This window comes from Catharus ustulatus, chromosome 14 (assembly GCF_009819885.2).
Source record: "Catharus ustulatus isolate bCatUst1 chromosome 14, bCatUst1.pri.v2, whole genome shotgun sequence".
NCBI classification, from domain to species: Eukaryota; Metazoa; Chordata; class Aves; order Passeriformes; family Turdidae; genus Catharus; species Catharus ustulatus.
In genome coordinates this window covers 11,944,637-11,958,422 of record NC_046234.1, presented here as the reverse complement: position 1 = coordinate 11,958,422, position 13,786 = coordinate 11,944,637, and positions in this window count along the sequence as shown.

The window sequence follows — 13,786 nt, the reverse complement described above, 5'->3', positions numbered from 1 at the left end:
AAGAAGACTAGAAACTGCTTTACTAAACTATTGTAGGGCTAGGATGTGTTTTTAAAGGTCTTTCTGATTTTCAAACAGACCTTTATCATCAGTCACTAAGTTCTCTGAAACCTACACAGAAGAACAGTTTACATCACGCTTACTAGAAAGGAATAATGTTATATTTTAACTACATAGATAAATTGTATATTGATACAAAAAAAAATATACAGAGGCTACTAGAAAGCTGATGTAAAGAACAAGCTTTGCTATGAAGACCAACCTTCAGCTGACATGCACTAAATACTTTACTTCTTAGGTTAGGATGATTTTCAAGTTGTTAAAACCCAAAAATCACTGGCTGAAAGAATCTATATAATGAAAGTATGCCCACGCTGTCAATATCAGTTTTATGCCAGTGTAACATCTTTTGTTTCAGTAGATCTGCTCTTGATTTTTAATTCCATATAAATGAAAGGAGAATTAAGCTATTTATGTAAGTGACTTTATTTATATAACTGACTTATGCTGTATTATGTGATGGCAAAGAAAACCGAGCACATGTCTCTTTTGTATTTTCTATGAGCTACAGAAAGATTTTGTAAAAGCAATGCTAGCAATAAACAGTTTTCTCTATGTGACATTAGAAATACATTCTCATCCACAGGGAGGTTTTATCATGAGTAGAATACAAGGTAATAGATGATCTGATAATGTGGAGGGATTTTAGCAAGTCTTCAGACAGTCTACAAAACGTGAAAGCTGCACATCACAATTTAGACTGCAAATCAGTTCAACAAAGCAATTGTTATTCAGGCTCTTCCTTGGATGAGTCAATGATTTGTACTGTGACTATTAGTACTGAATGTATCATCTAAAATTCATTTTGAAAGATTACTGAAGCATTAATGATTTTAAAATTGGTTCTACAAGTTGTTTTTTTTTTATCAATGAGAAGTCCAAACTCTATCAAGGCTAAAGAGCATAGCACAGGGATTTTCAGCCTGGCAGAATTAGGGGGCTTTTGCACATGCTTTTACATTGTTTTTTACTCCTTATTGTACAATGACTATATAATATTTAGGAAATCAGGGTCAGTAGAGTAAATGTTTCTGTAGCAATGTGGCAGACACACCTTTCATAACTCATAAAGTCACTACTGGAATGGCACAACTGGGTCACAGAAGTGCATGGTGGGATGCTGCTTTCCAGTTATGCAACCAGGGTAACTAAAGGTTAGAGCAAGTACTTGAATAATGAGCTTTTTGCCAGAAAGAGTCGAACAGAAAAACAGTGTTTTTAAATGCTGGCTTCTGAGCAGCAGCCGCCTAACATGTCTAGTTAGGAGTCATCAAACCGAAATAGAACCGGATGCGTCAGAACTTTGAAGAATGGCAGTTCAACATCCCAAAAGAAAAATACATCTGCTTGTATTCCAAAGGCAGATTCTACCGGTTCTCTCTTTCCCACAGATGATACTAGAGACATTTGCAGCATGCTGCTCCACTTTTTCTCCTGGCTCACTGTAACTGGCTTTATCGTCCTTTCACTTTCTCCATCATCCAGCAACATTTCCAACTTTAAGGAATTCCACAGTTTGCCCTGTTCTCTTTCTTTCTTCTATGCATGTGTTGCTGGATTACTCCTAATAAACATAATTTTTGTGCAGAATTCTAACCTAGCTTCTGACAGAGAAAAGAAGAGAGGAAGAAAATTATGTTTCCACACTACAATGATTTTCCGAGGTGTGGAAGGTTTCCGATCATAGCCCAAGGGCACAAATTATGACATAACCAGCAACTAACTCCCATCAGGTTCAGGGATATTAGTTACAAAAACCACAGGCTATTGCAAAGAGACTAAAGAAAACGGTGGTCTTTTAATCACAATTACATGTCCTGTTGCAGCTGCACACCAGATAAATATATTAATCAAAATGACCTCATTTTAGGCATGCGTAGCAGTGTGTTATATAACCATGTTAAGTATGCTATTTTATTTTCCTCCTGCCAAGGAGAAATGGTGTTTGTCTCACAAGAGTTCCAAATAAGTCTGGTTATAAAGTGATCGAGAAAAGAACAGGAGGGAGAGACAAAGTGAGAGCATTAATAAGCAAAATGACTCATTTCCCAAGTGCAGAGGTGATGTTACATTCCACTTCTATCTCACGAGCTCAGTAGGAAACTAATGTCATCAGCAGCCTCAGCATTCCTCACATGCCCAGTATTTCTCAGGATGGAGAAAACAGATGTGTGACAAGGATGGAAACTACATCTTTGAAGACCTCTTTGGTTCACAGCATTCCTAATCCATCCAAAGCTGGTTTTGAAGGCTGTCTCCATAAACAAGGATTTTGCAGAATCCCCGTCACTCTTTTTGTTGCTCACTTCTTCGGTGAAAAGTGGCATTCAATTAATTCTTTTCTAGTGCTACTAATGAAGCTTTAAACAAGCTCAAAAGCACCCTTAAAAGTAGAATACATCCCCCCACACACAACAAGGCTGAGGCTTGTCTAGATTCATTCTGCACTACAGAAAAAAGGACCAAGAGGCGTACATTTTTGCTATATAAGATCACTCAGCCAGAGAACTCTGATAAGTGCTGAAAATGTGAAAAACAAATGGCAGGGTATGCATTTCCCATTTGCTCAATACACACACATAAAAGAAACACTGTGTAGGCTTCACTGCAGCATACCAGTGCGTCCAAAACTCAAAGGTTAGTTACATAAATGATAAGGCGTGGGCTTAAATGCTTCATTCAGCTTGTTAATTACTTGCTTTGTGGCCTGAGCCAATGTTCTGAAGCAGGTTCATCCAATATTGTGCTGCTTCCTCTGAATTTTCATTTACTGTGTTAAGCTGAAGTGCTGGGAACAATTTGTTGCAATACCTGTTTTCTTTTCAAGCCGTTCACAGAACAAACTTACTCAGACTAATCCACAGATGCTCTTTAAATGTCCTTGCTATTTCAGAAAATTAGGAAATTTAATTCTTTGAGTATTCTCCTTAAACAAGGAAACTGCTGGCTGCATAAATATGCATGTGTTATTGGCGTATGTTTGAGGGTTCCTTTTTTGTGTTCTTTTCCATCTACAGATCCAATGTGGGGAAATGAATGGCAATGTGTTAGAAAACTCTCAAAATGCTTATTATGTCTCTGGCAGAATATGAGAAGCTACATTTTAATAGCAGATGGGAATATTTCCACCTTTAGTTCAGTTAACTGGGACACCTTGCTGATAAGGCTCTTTAATGCCACGGCTGTGAACAAGCCCTCATTATTGAACAGCCCATCCCAGGCCACACAAACCAGCTATCTATTTTCTGAGATGTGCAGGCAGAAACAGGAGTTAGAATTCCTTACCTTGTGGAAATAAATCATATTGTGTTCAGAGAAAACTCCAGTCTTACCTCAAGATTGCACCTGGGAAACCTGAGATTTACATCTAACAACAGAATTTATTTTAAAATTAAAACTTCCTAACCTGCCTTGTTTTCAGCAGTGTATACTTGCAGACAGTTTGATTTGCAACTCAGACATGGGCTAAGAAGTCTATGGAGACCTTGAACTTAACAGCTACAGTAATGTGGAAGCAAACTGAACACAAACATCTCAGAAGTTCTTGACTACCTGCATTTTAAAAATTAAGAGACATCCTTCAAACATCACCTTTCTATTTCTACATGAAGGCTCCATCTTTTCTTTCTCTGGTAAGGATGTCACTTAGAGATTTCTGAGTCACAAATTCAGATTAGCATTTGGATTTGAGTTACACGTCAAAGAAAGGAGGCTGACTGAAATGGAAACCTCATCCAGTCCATTATATGGATCAACTGCAAAACACAGATCACAGCTGCAAATCTGGGCTGAAGCTATCTGGCTGTATGGACTGCTGAGGGAAAGATGGTGACATTATCATGTTGCCACCCTATGTAAAACCTTCTTTCTATATAATTCTATATAATTTTTCAGGAGTATTACTTCTGAAGTTGTTCATTCCTTTTGCTTAATTTCATATTATTTTCCCTGCTTCTCCTGGCTTGTTTTACTTTGCACATTTCCTGCCCATGGGTCATATCACATCATTTCATCAATATTTTACCAGAATTACTTCCTACGGGAATCAGTACAGATTTCTGTTTAAAAATTGATGTTGCAATATGGCCCCATGTTTCCATCCTTATGCACCTGTTCCTCTTGAGGTACAATCCCTCCATGTCTTTAATACCTTCACTCTTCACATTGCTCAGAACAGCACAGTAGCCTTAACTGTATTTAAAGTATCAAATGAATAAAATTTCTAAGTTAGAACATGTATAAAAATGCCTTTTCCATTCGCAAGTGAGACTCAGCCACACCATTTAGCTGATTTCACTACACAGATCACTTTTGTCTTCAGGCTAAACATTGTTTCTTCAAACTGAAGATGAAAACTACAATTAAATATAGGCCACAGATGTTCAGAATGCAGAGGACAAAAATATAGGTTTCATAACTCGACAGTTATGCAACCAGTTGCTTTTCCCATATCAAAATGAACGTTTAATTTTATGATCTTATTTACCCTTAATCTAAACACAAATAAATCTGTAAGGAGTCCTTAAAATGGTGAGACTTAAAGGAAGATGTTTCTGATCTATTTTAATCTTTGATAATACTTTTCTCAAGACGTTCATTATTTTCTGATTTAACTTCAGGTCCCTAAATACTCAGACATCCAGTTCTCCATTGCATTAATGAGACACCTAAATAACTTTCAGGATTTCAGTTTCAGTTTTGTCACGTATCTGTCAAAGGTTAGACTGTTTTAAAGTAATGTCAATTATATATAGATGTTATTTACCTTACCTACTGCATTTTGCTGTAAGTGTCTACCCTGATAGTTGAAGTCCTCTCTGGGACTGGCTGTGTGACACCCTGCAGCAGCGAAACTTTCATCTACTAGAGCACAGCCACACATGCAAGAGACAAATTTTTTATAGCAACTGAATCTAGACTATGGAATTTAATCCTGTAGCAGATAAAATGATCAGGGGAATAAGCACTTTCTCTACTTACATAAAAATCCATTTTTTAAACTTAGCTTCCCTCTAGTAAATCACACATATTAATTCTCTCACACAAAATAAAGCAGCAAACAAAACACATTTGGTAAATGAAGACAATGTAAAAATGAGAGAATGTTCTTCTTAGAAATATTTATACTTTTAGCCTGGGTTTATACAGAACTTCACTTACAATATGTCCTGCATGTCCATCATCTCTGAGAAGTTAGTTTTGAACAAGGGGGTTCACTTTTGACCAATTTTTTTTTATATTTCTACCACCTCCTTTCAAATTTCAACCTGTCAGCCAATCACCCAGCATGCAGGTGCACACAGAAGGGTGCACACCTGGTAAACTTCCAGGTGGCTCTGAATTATATGCAAGGTGGAGTGGAGGACACAAGGGACAATAGAAGGGGAACAGTGCAGTGAGAAATATGGAAGAGAAAATACACAACTCTGTATGAAAGAAAACTTCTTCAGTGTCAGTATTCACAGAATTAACTTCTTAATTATTCAGAAGACACTTGAATATTTTAGCAGTATGAGCACAGTTCCCAGAATGAGAAATACAAACTGAGCCTTGCCAGGTATTTCACAAGTTTTTTAAACAAAGTCCACAAAGCACTATCTTAATGATAATAACAACCAAAAGCAGAATAGGAAGACAATGGGTTCCAGAGTCAATAAAGGCACTCATTGCCACAACAAGTCATTTTCTGTGATCAAGAAGATGGGCTTTGTAGATATATCACTCTTTATTTTACCCTAGTGTGAATATACTTTTAAGTATGCTTTTAAGCCAAAGCAGTTTAGTTCAGACTCAAAACAGAGCCTCACAATGCCATTTTTGCAGCATAATTGCACTCTGAGAATGCAAATCACACAAACTAAGAGTTTAATATTTCTTAGAATAAAATCCATGTAAACATCTAGAAGAGCTCTTGACCCTTTTGCAGTGCCTGAGGAGCTGGAAAGCTACACAAACAAAACACTTAATAAATCTGAATTACAGCTGCTGGTAAAAAACCCTAATGTGTGCATCTCTTCATTCTGGGTCCCCAGAGCCTTGCAAAGGCAGAATCAGCTGTTCCCAACCCCTGAAGAAAATCTTCATTAATCTTTTCTAAGAATCTGACACAAGTCGGTTGGGTCTGTCAGGTTCAGCCAAGCTGCATGAGTCGCATCACACGAGTCAAGAACAGAGTTTTACTGGGAACTTGGAAAGAGCCAGACAGAGTCATGGTTGTTTTAAAGACCCTATAATAGCCAGTCTGAATCTGGCAGGCCAGTTCCTCTCCACAGCACAAAGCAAGCTTCTCACAGTTTCTAAATGAAGCACAAAGTCCTTAATGCAGTTACTAAATGAGAAGTGGCATCTCAGTGGGCTGCCTCAGTGGATTAATTTTAAATGCATAATTCAATATAGACCCACATAAACTTTTATGAATAGAAATAGAGGTTATATAAGCATGTTCTTACAGCATATATTGCAAATTTAAAGGCCAGTTTGAGTATAAATCAACTCTATCTTTTATTAATATTTTCACCTTCCCATTGGTTCATTTCTCTAGCAAATGTGCTAATCAGATTACTTCCTCACTCATACATTGAGATGCCTAAAATAAAAACAGCATTTCATTGCCAGAGACCAACTTTTTTCCTCAATCCTTTAAGAAAAGTTTACACTGGGCTTCTTCTGTGGGGGCAGTTTGCATCAGTGGTAGTTCAGCAAAGGCACTGAACGTGAAACCATCATTTCACACTGGTCAAAGCCAACCATGCACAAGTCCTGCAGGCACCTGCAGGTCTCACAAAGCCTTGTCTCACCACAGCATAAAAGATGCTGGACAAGCTTCCATAGCAAACCAGAGCTAGAAGGCAAATTGGCAGAACATGTTCCACAAAATAGGAATTAGGCAAAAGTGAAGTGGGAAAACAGGTAAAAACTCTATGTCTACTCCCTGCCTTCTTTGGAACCAAAACACACACTCTTCTGGGAAACCAGAATGGAAACCAGCATCCTGTTTTCAGCCCTTCCTAGCTAGAGAAATTTTGCCTCCAAACACAGGTCTGCATTAGACACAGGCACTTCACTGCTTCTGTGACAATAAATGGTCACAGGTCGTTCAGTTTAGCTCAACAGCACACAGCTGTTAACTCACCAAAAATTCAGAAAGCAAAAATAAACTAAGACCTATCCCAAAACTGTTTTCCATGCTGTAGACAGACTGTTTCCCCTAAACTGATTTCTTTCATTGCACCTCACTGCACTACAAACAATAAAGGAAAAAAAAAGGTTAGTTTGATGATTCCAGAAACACAAAGATGTCACCTTTTTAGCCAGGGATTAATACTGCCTTCAAGCAAGGTAAATCTCTAGCCCAGTGTATGCCACTTTTGCAAAACTGATTAGCAGCCTCACCAGTTAAAAAATATGTCCAAAGCATTACTACAGTTCATTATTAAGTATGATCAGATTAATTAGAGTCAGAATGTCAGGCCTGGGCTATTAGTAGAAATATTTACAATTATGTGTTGGTAGTAGCAGCTATTCTGCTATCAGGCTGTATATTAATAGAGTGAGTCCAAAATTAACACAGTTTATAAGAACAAGATGATTGTATGGGTTTAAAAATGAAAACAATCCCCCAAATAGTCCCACGCTTTGAGGGAGTTCAGATCCAAATCTGGACCAGAGCAGCATCTCTGCATTACAGTTCTACAACACAGAAACAAACCTCAACAGCTGTGGTCAGCCTGTGAAATCTCTCACCTTGGGACAGCTCAGGGGAAGGAATGTCTGCAGTGCATCGAGGAAGTCAAAGAAGCCAACAATACACCTAATAAAATATATCTATAATATTATATATATAAACATATATATATAAAATTATGTAGTGTAATATAATATAACACAACATTATATTATATTATACTATATTATACTATATTATATTATTATACTATATTATATTATATTATATTATATTATATTATATTATATTATATTATATTATATTATATTATATTATATTATATTATATTATATTAATAATACTTAATAGTATTTCTAGTAAGAGATAGAACTGTTAATTACGAGTCAAGTTCTGAAAGGGCTGCCTAGGAAACAGATGTATATTCAACCATTTTTATGCTGTAGGCTATCTGGCAGTGTGAATTCGGGGCAATTTCCCCCTATTTCAACATAATTCTGGCATAGCTAGGAGACTTGACCTCAAGCTGTTTACTGGGATTTTTTTTTTTTTTTGAGCAATGCAGAAACAGAAAGACCCAATTATAATCTTATTTAGACCAAACTAATTCCATTGGCTTTAGCAGATTTGTTCCTGTCTGACAGAGCTGTTCCTCATATCTGAAAGAAAGACCAAAGTGCCACTTAGCACTGAAATCCTTTTTGTTATTTTACATTTCTTTGGAAAATTGCATAAAGGTTGTTGCTGTTTAGATCACTCTCTAAAATAAAAAATCTTTACTGCAGTACTGAGGTTACAGACCCACACCGTTAAAGCAAATGCAAAAATCTACCAAAAGTATGAGTTCTGTCTGGAAAATTGTTAGTTTTATCTGCTCAGTCAATACAGAAGTGTGTGCACACCCTTTTGAAATTCCCATTATTAAGCAGAGTGAGAAGCCTGACAAGCAGGCAAAGGAATCAGATGTTCCAGCAGCTCTGGCTCCGGACACGGCCGGCACTGCTGGCTCCCCTCCTTTCACATGGCACAAGCTACCAGAAAGTGCAGTAATTTCACACATATAAGGCGCACCCTTTTGACTAAAATTTTGGTCCAAACCCAGAAGTGCGGCTTATACTCCAGAGTGCCTGATATACGGACAGAGTTGGGAAATCTGCCAGCCCAGAAGTGCGCCTTATACTCCGGTGCACCTTATACTGGTGAAATTACTGTAATTCTGAGCACTAGGTCATTATGCAATGGCCTGGTTACATCAGCACACGAGGGAAGCAGTCGGGGAGGGTGAATGAACGCGGAGCTTTGCGGCTGTGAGCCCGTAGGAGCCGAGCCCGGGCTGGGCACCGCAGCCCTGCCCCGCTGCACCACTCCCAAAGCGCTCCCAGGCTGCTCACCGGGACACACAGCAGCCAGCAGGGTGGGGAACAGGCTCTGCCACACTCTGAGTCTCTGCAGAGGGTCTAGGCATCCCACTATTCCATCCCAGCTCCTTCTGCTGCAGCATTGGCTTTGAGAGATACAGACTGCCCTTCTAAAGGAGTGCTGTGCTCTAAAAATGCATCAGAGCAGTGTGTCTGTGTACTCTCACTTTTGACCCACTGCCTTCAAAGGTGAAATCCATAAGAAAAGGATGGAATAACATATAAACCAACAGAAACAAATGGCATTCACTCAATTCCTGCCAATTCCAGAGACTTTGCTGAAGTTGCAAAGGAGACTGGTGCTGTGTGTAAGCTGAGCTTGCAGCCATACAGACACTGCACTGTAGGAAACCCTCTGAGTCAGATGAATCCACCATGCCATGGAACACAGCTGTCTGGGTAAGCACTGGCCACTGAAGCTGCACAAACACTTCTGCTGTGTGGCAGGAGGGAATGCTGTGTGCATGCAAAGCCAAACGTGCAGGGCAGCTCTGGGCATGGATGCAAACGCACTGCACGGAGCAGTTACTGCTCATTGGGATGCCAGGGACTCTCAGGGGTGAAATCAAATGTGGCTTTGGAGAAGATGCATTTGCTTGGAACTTCTGACCACTTCAGATACCATTTTGGTGTGCATTACCTAGGAATAAGTGAAGACCTCCACACCCAGCAAGTCTAAGGCAAACACGCGTCCTAGAGACAGTGGACTGAGCACAGCTCCAGAACCACCAGGCTCAGATTCCCAGGAGTAAGTGGTAAAACTCAGCTTTTCCCCATCCAACTATGGTTGGACTCTAGATTGCAACATTACACTTTGTCATAACAGCCCATGCCACACCAATCCCTGAGTTATATTGTTTGATTTTTCATTACATGGTTCAATATTAAAAAAATAACACTCACCTGAAAGCTTATGTTCCACTTTGCTTAAACATCTCCTAAAAGGGGCCTAATCCAATTTGCAGTGTGTCCAGACAAGAGCAGGACTAGACCTGCAATCTACCTTTGGACAGGCTCCATGGGGTCAGTCCAAGCCCCAGCCCACACTGAACCATGATGGAGTATTTTGTAGAATTTGGGCTTTAGTAGCAAGTCATGTTCTTAAATTATTAAATAATTAGCAAATAAGAATTGATATTTACTCTTCTAGCATTTTACATGCAATTATTTTGTGATTATTCTACCACAGTACGTAGTACATTTCACAGCCAAAGCTCTTATTTTATAACAATGCAAAGTAAGGAGAAAAATATTTTTTTAATAGGGATCATAACACTATGGATGCTTATGTAATAAATTGTTCTGTCAAAGAAAGAAAAAAACCCCACGAAATGAGGCTCTGTTCTGATTTCATACAACTACAGATGAGGTCACTCATCTTTGGGCAGAACTCCCTTTATGAATTAAATGCTGTACTAAAACATATATTTATTCCTCCTCTTTGAAATATATATGACTTGGAATCCAAACTGAGTAAATGCCTCTTGTGTTTAAAACACAGCTCTAGTTGAATGTAGATATATCCTAATTTGTACATCTAGCTGTGACAGAAATGTCACTTTATTTACTCCTGTATGAATAAAACATACTTCTACAGCTCACAAAGTCCAGCGAAGTTATTTTCCCCCATAGGCACAAATGGTAAATGTGCATATTTGGGGTGCAAGGCAGCCCTCACTGCAGCCCAGTGGCTGTCACTGTACCCTCCTTGTCCACGTCACCCGTGATGCAGACGTGTAGCACAGCCTGAGTGTCACCCACGAGGAGCTCCCAGCACCATCCCCTCCTGCTTTGTCAGCTCTCAGCACTGCCAGTGACACCGTCAGGGGAGGCTGCTGCATGGAATTTAAACTCTATGGAAACACAGCACAGCCTCAGGACTTCGACCTTTTTCCATACATTACTGCAGTTGTTACAGTGAACTTATTGTGTAACTTGGAGGAAGTTACCTCAATGCCATAGAAACTTATTCCTAAGTAATGTGGAAAGGCTCTAATTTTAAAGCAGTTAATCCCACACTTCTGTGTTGGATAAATACCTGTAAATCAAAACGAATTTGGAGTCAGAAGGGTATAATAGGGCAAATGCAATGAAGTATTAGCTTAACCACATAGATCAGGGTGAACTTTGAACAAGGGTTGCCAGTACTGACAGGTGTGTGATCTGGTGTTTGTCAGCCTTTCATCCAAATTCAGTAAAACAGGACTGACTACAAAACAGGTTAAGTAAAAATTGGGTTTGATCCCCCAAATGAAAAGTGAGAATGCTTAGAGAGGGAAGTGATATATTCTGAGGCAGAGAGAAGAAAGGCTGGAACAAGGCTTCCAGGTACCAAACAACCTTTTCCACGTAGGTAATTTATGTCAATCAATTTCTTCCTCTTTCTATTTCTACATCGTTCAAAATTATATAAATGAAATACTCTGCACTTCACCCATTTCTACACCTGCTTCTTGTTTAGTGACTAACTTGGCTTGTAGATCAGTCCAAGACTCGACAGTTAATAATCCTGTTTAGATAATCTGCCTCTAGATTTTTCTCCTTTGAACTGCCTCTAAAAAATAAACAGCTATTAAAATAGCTTCCTTTTAAATCACTCCTAGCACAATGAGAATAAAAATAGCATCTCACATTTTCCATAGTCAATAATCTGCCCCTCAAGTCACAGGAAGCTGCTAAACTTTGGCTTAGCTCACTCCTGAGAACTTGCATTTTTAATGCACAGACCGTACAGCAATTCCATTTAAAGTCACAGTTGCATTGCTGGACTTGATCAGCAGCTCACAACAGGTTTTGATTTGCAGGGCAGTCATGGGGCTCACCTGCTTCATGTGGTTCAAAGAGACGAGGTCTGGTATCCCTTACATGCAGGCAGAAATTCAGGAAAAGCCACTATCTAAAGGTCCCTCTCAGTGCCCTTCCTTGGGCTTAGACCCATCCCACTGTGGAACAGTAATCTGAACTGCAGCTTCCCACTCTAAGCCTTTCATTTCTCAAGCTGAACTTCCACTCATCATCAAGCCATGCCTCCTCAACTACTCAGCTGGAAATACCTGAGTAACCTTTTTGTTCTGGGCAGATGCATGGGTTTGTGTTCCAAATCCAGAATTTACAGTGTGCTTTACCTGCCTACCTCCATAAAGGACATAAGAAGCTGTTTTCAGTGAGAGTTTCAGTGAACCTCTGCACCAAGAAGTACCCTAGGCTGTTGACTGTAACAAATATTGATACTTTGGGTGCAATATTTCCTGACAGCATAGAGGAGACAGATTTCTATAGCACAGCAATCAGATCAAGGTCAGAATCTTAAACAAATGCTCAGATTCCCCAAGATGTTCCACATCATCATTACTAACATTTTGGTGATGACTGATGTGACAAATCTGTCATATCTTATAACCAGGATAAATCCCTAACAAAATTGTAGGTAGGCTAACAAACACCGGAGAAAAAGACAAAGAGAAAGGTTTGCCTTTTTTATTAGGCTGCTAATCACATCTCTGATTACCTGTATCCTTCAGATCTATCCTCTTCCAGGAACAGCTCCAAAGGACAGAGTACCCTCACAGGCTAATTTCTTTCCTGTATTGATCTGAAAAGCACTTAGGAGACCAGGTGGCACACACTGAGGAGCTGCAGCTTTTCTGAGCTGAGAATTTCTACTGTAATACTTCAAAACAAATTACATCTTTTATTACAGACAACAGCCCTTAAGAAGACATAATACATCAGTGGGCCCTCTCCATCCAAACTTCTACATGAGAAGGCAGTTTTGTTTAGTGCTTTCCTCTCATTGCAGCAGTGCACAAACACACACTGAAATTCTCCTGTGCTGCTCAGGGATGGCACCAGCACCCTCTGCTGTCACACACAGCCAAGTCCCAGGCACAGGGAATTCCAGAGACAGCTTCCTAAATCCTCCACTACAGATTCTGAGCCACAAAACCTCACTGTGACATTCTGCAACTAACTCTGCACTTACAGCAGAGCTGTAATACAGTTTATTTTAAAAGACAGTGACTGCGTCTAGAAAAAATCACCCAAAATGAGCTTATTATATTAGTTATTTTTACTCACTGAACACCTAAAAACTACACCATGACAAGAAATCAAAAGCATGCTAATAGTTACCAACTTCTGTAAATGCAACAATAAATCACTGATATTTCAATATTTGTCTTATAATTCCATCTTCTAATGTCCTGTGATTACATGAGACTCAGTTTTGATGTTTTCTCTACATGCTTTTTGTTCTCTTAGTTGCACAAAGAGACTTGAAAACACTAACTGCAGAAATCCAGAATGCAAGCAAATTTCAAATATACATCATGATTCTCAAGTGCTTTTCTTCTTTGTTAAAGCACTCCAAAAATCTCCTAGAGCAGCTTCTTTGAACACATGCAAACAAAGTGTTTTCAAGGCTTCCTAAGACCATGAGTGCCTGCCTTCAAACCAGCCCTGCACTGAAGGAGCAATAACTGCAGAACAACAGGAGAGCCAACAGCTCCCTCATGATGTTTTAAACTTAGATTTAGAAAAGTTCTTTAGTCTGACCAGATGTGTTGATCAGTCTCAAGTCACACAAAATCACTTCAAAACAAAATCTATGCAGTTTATCCATGTA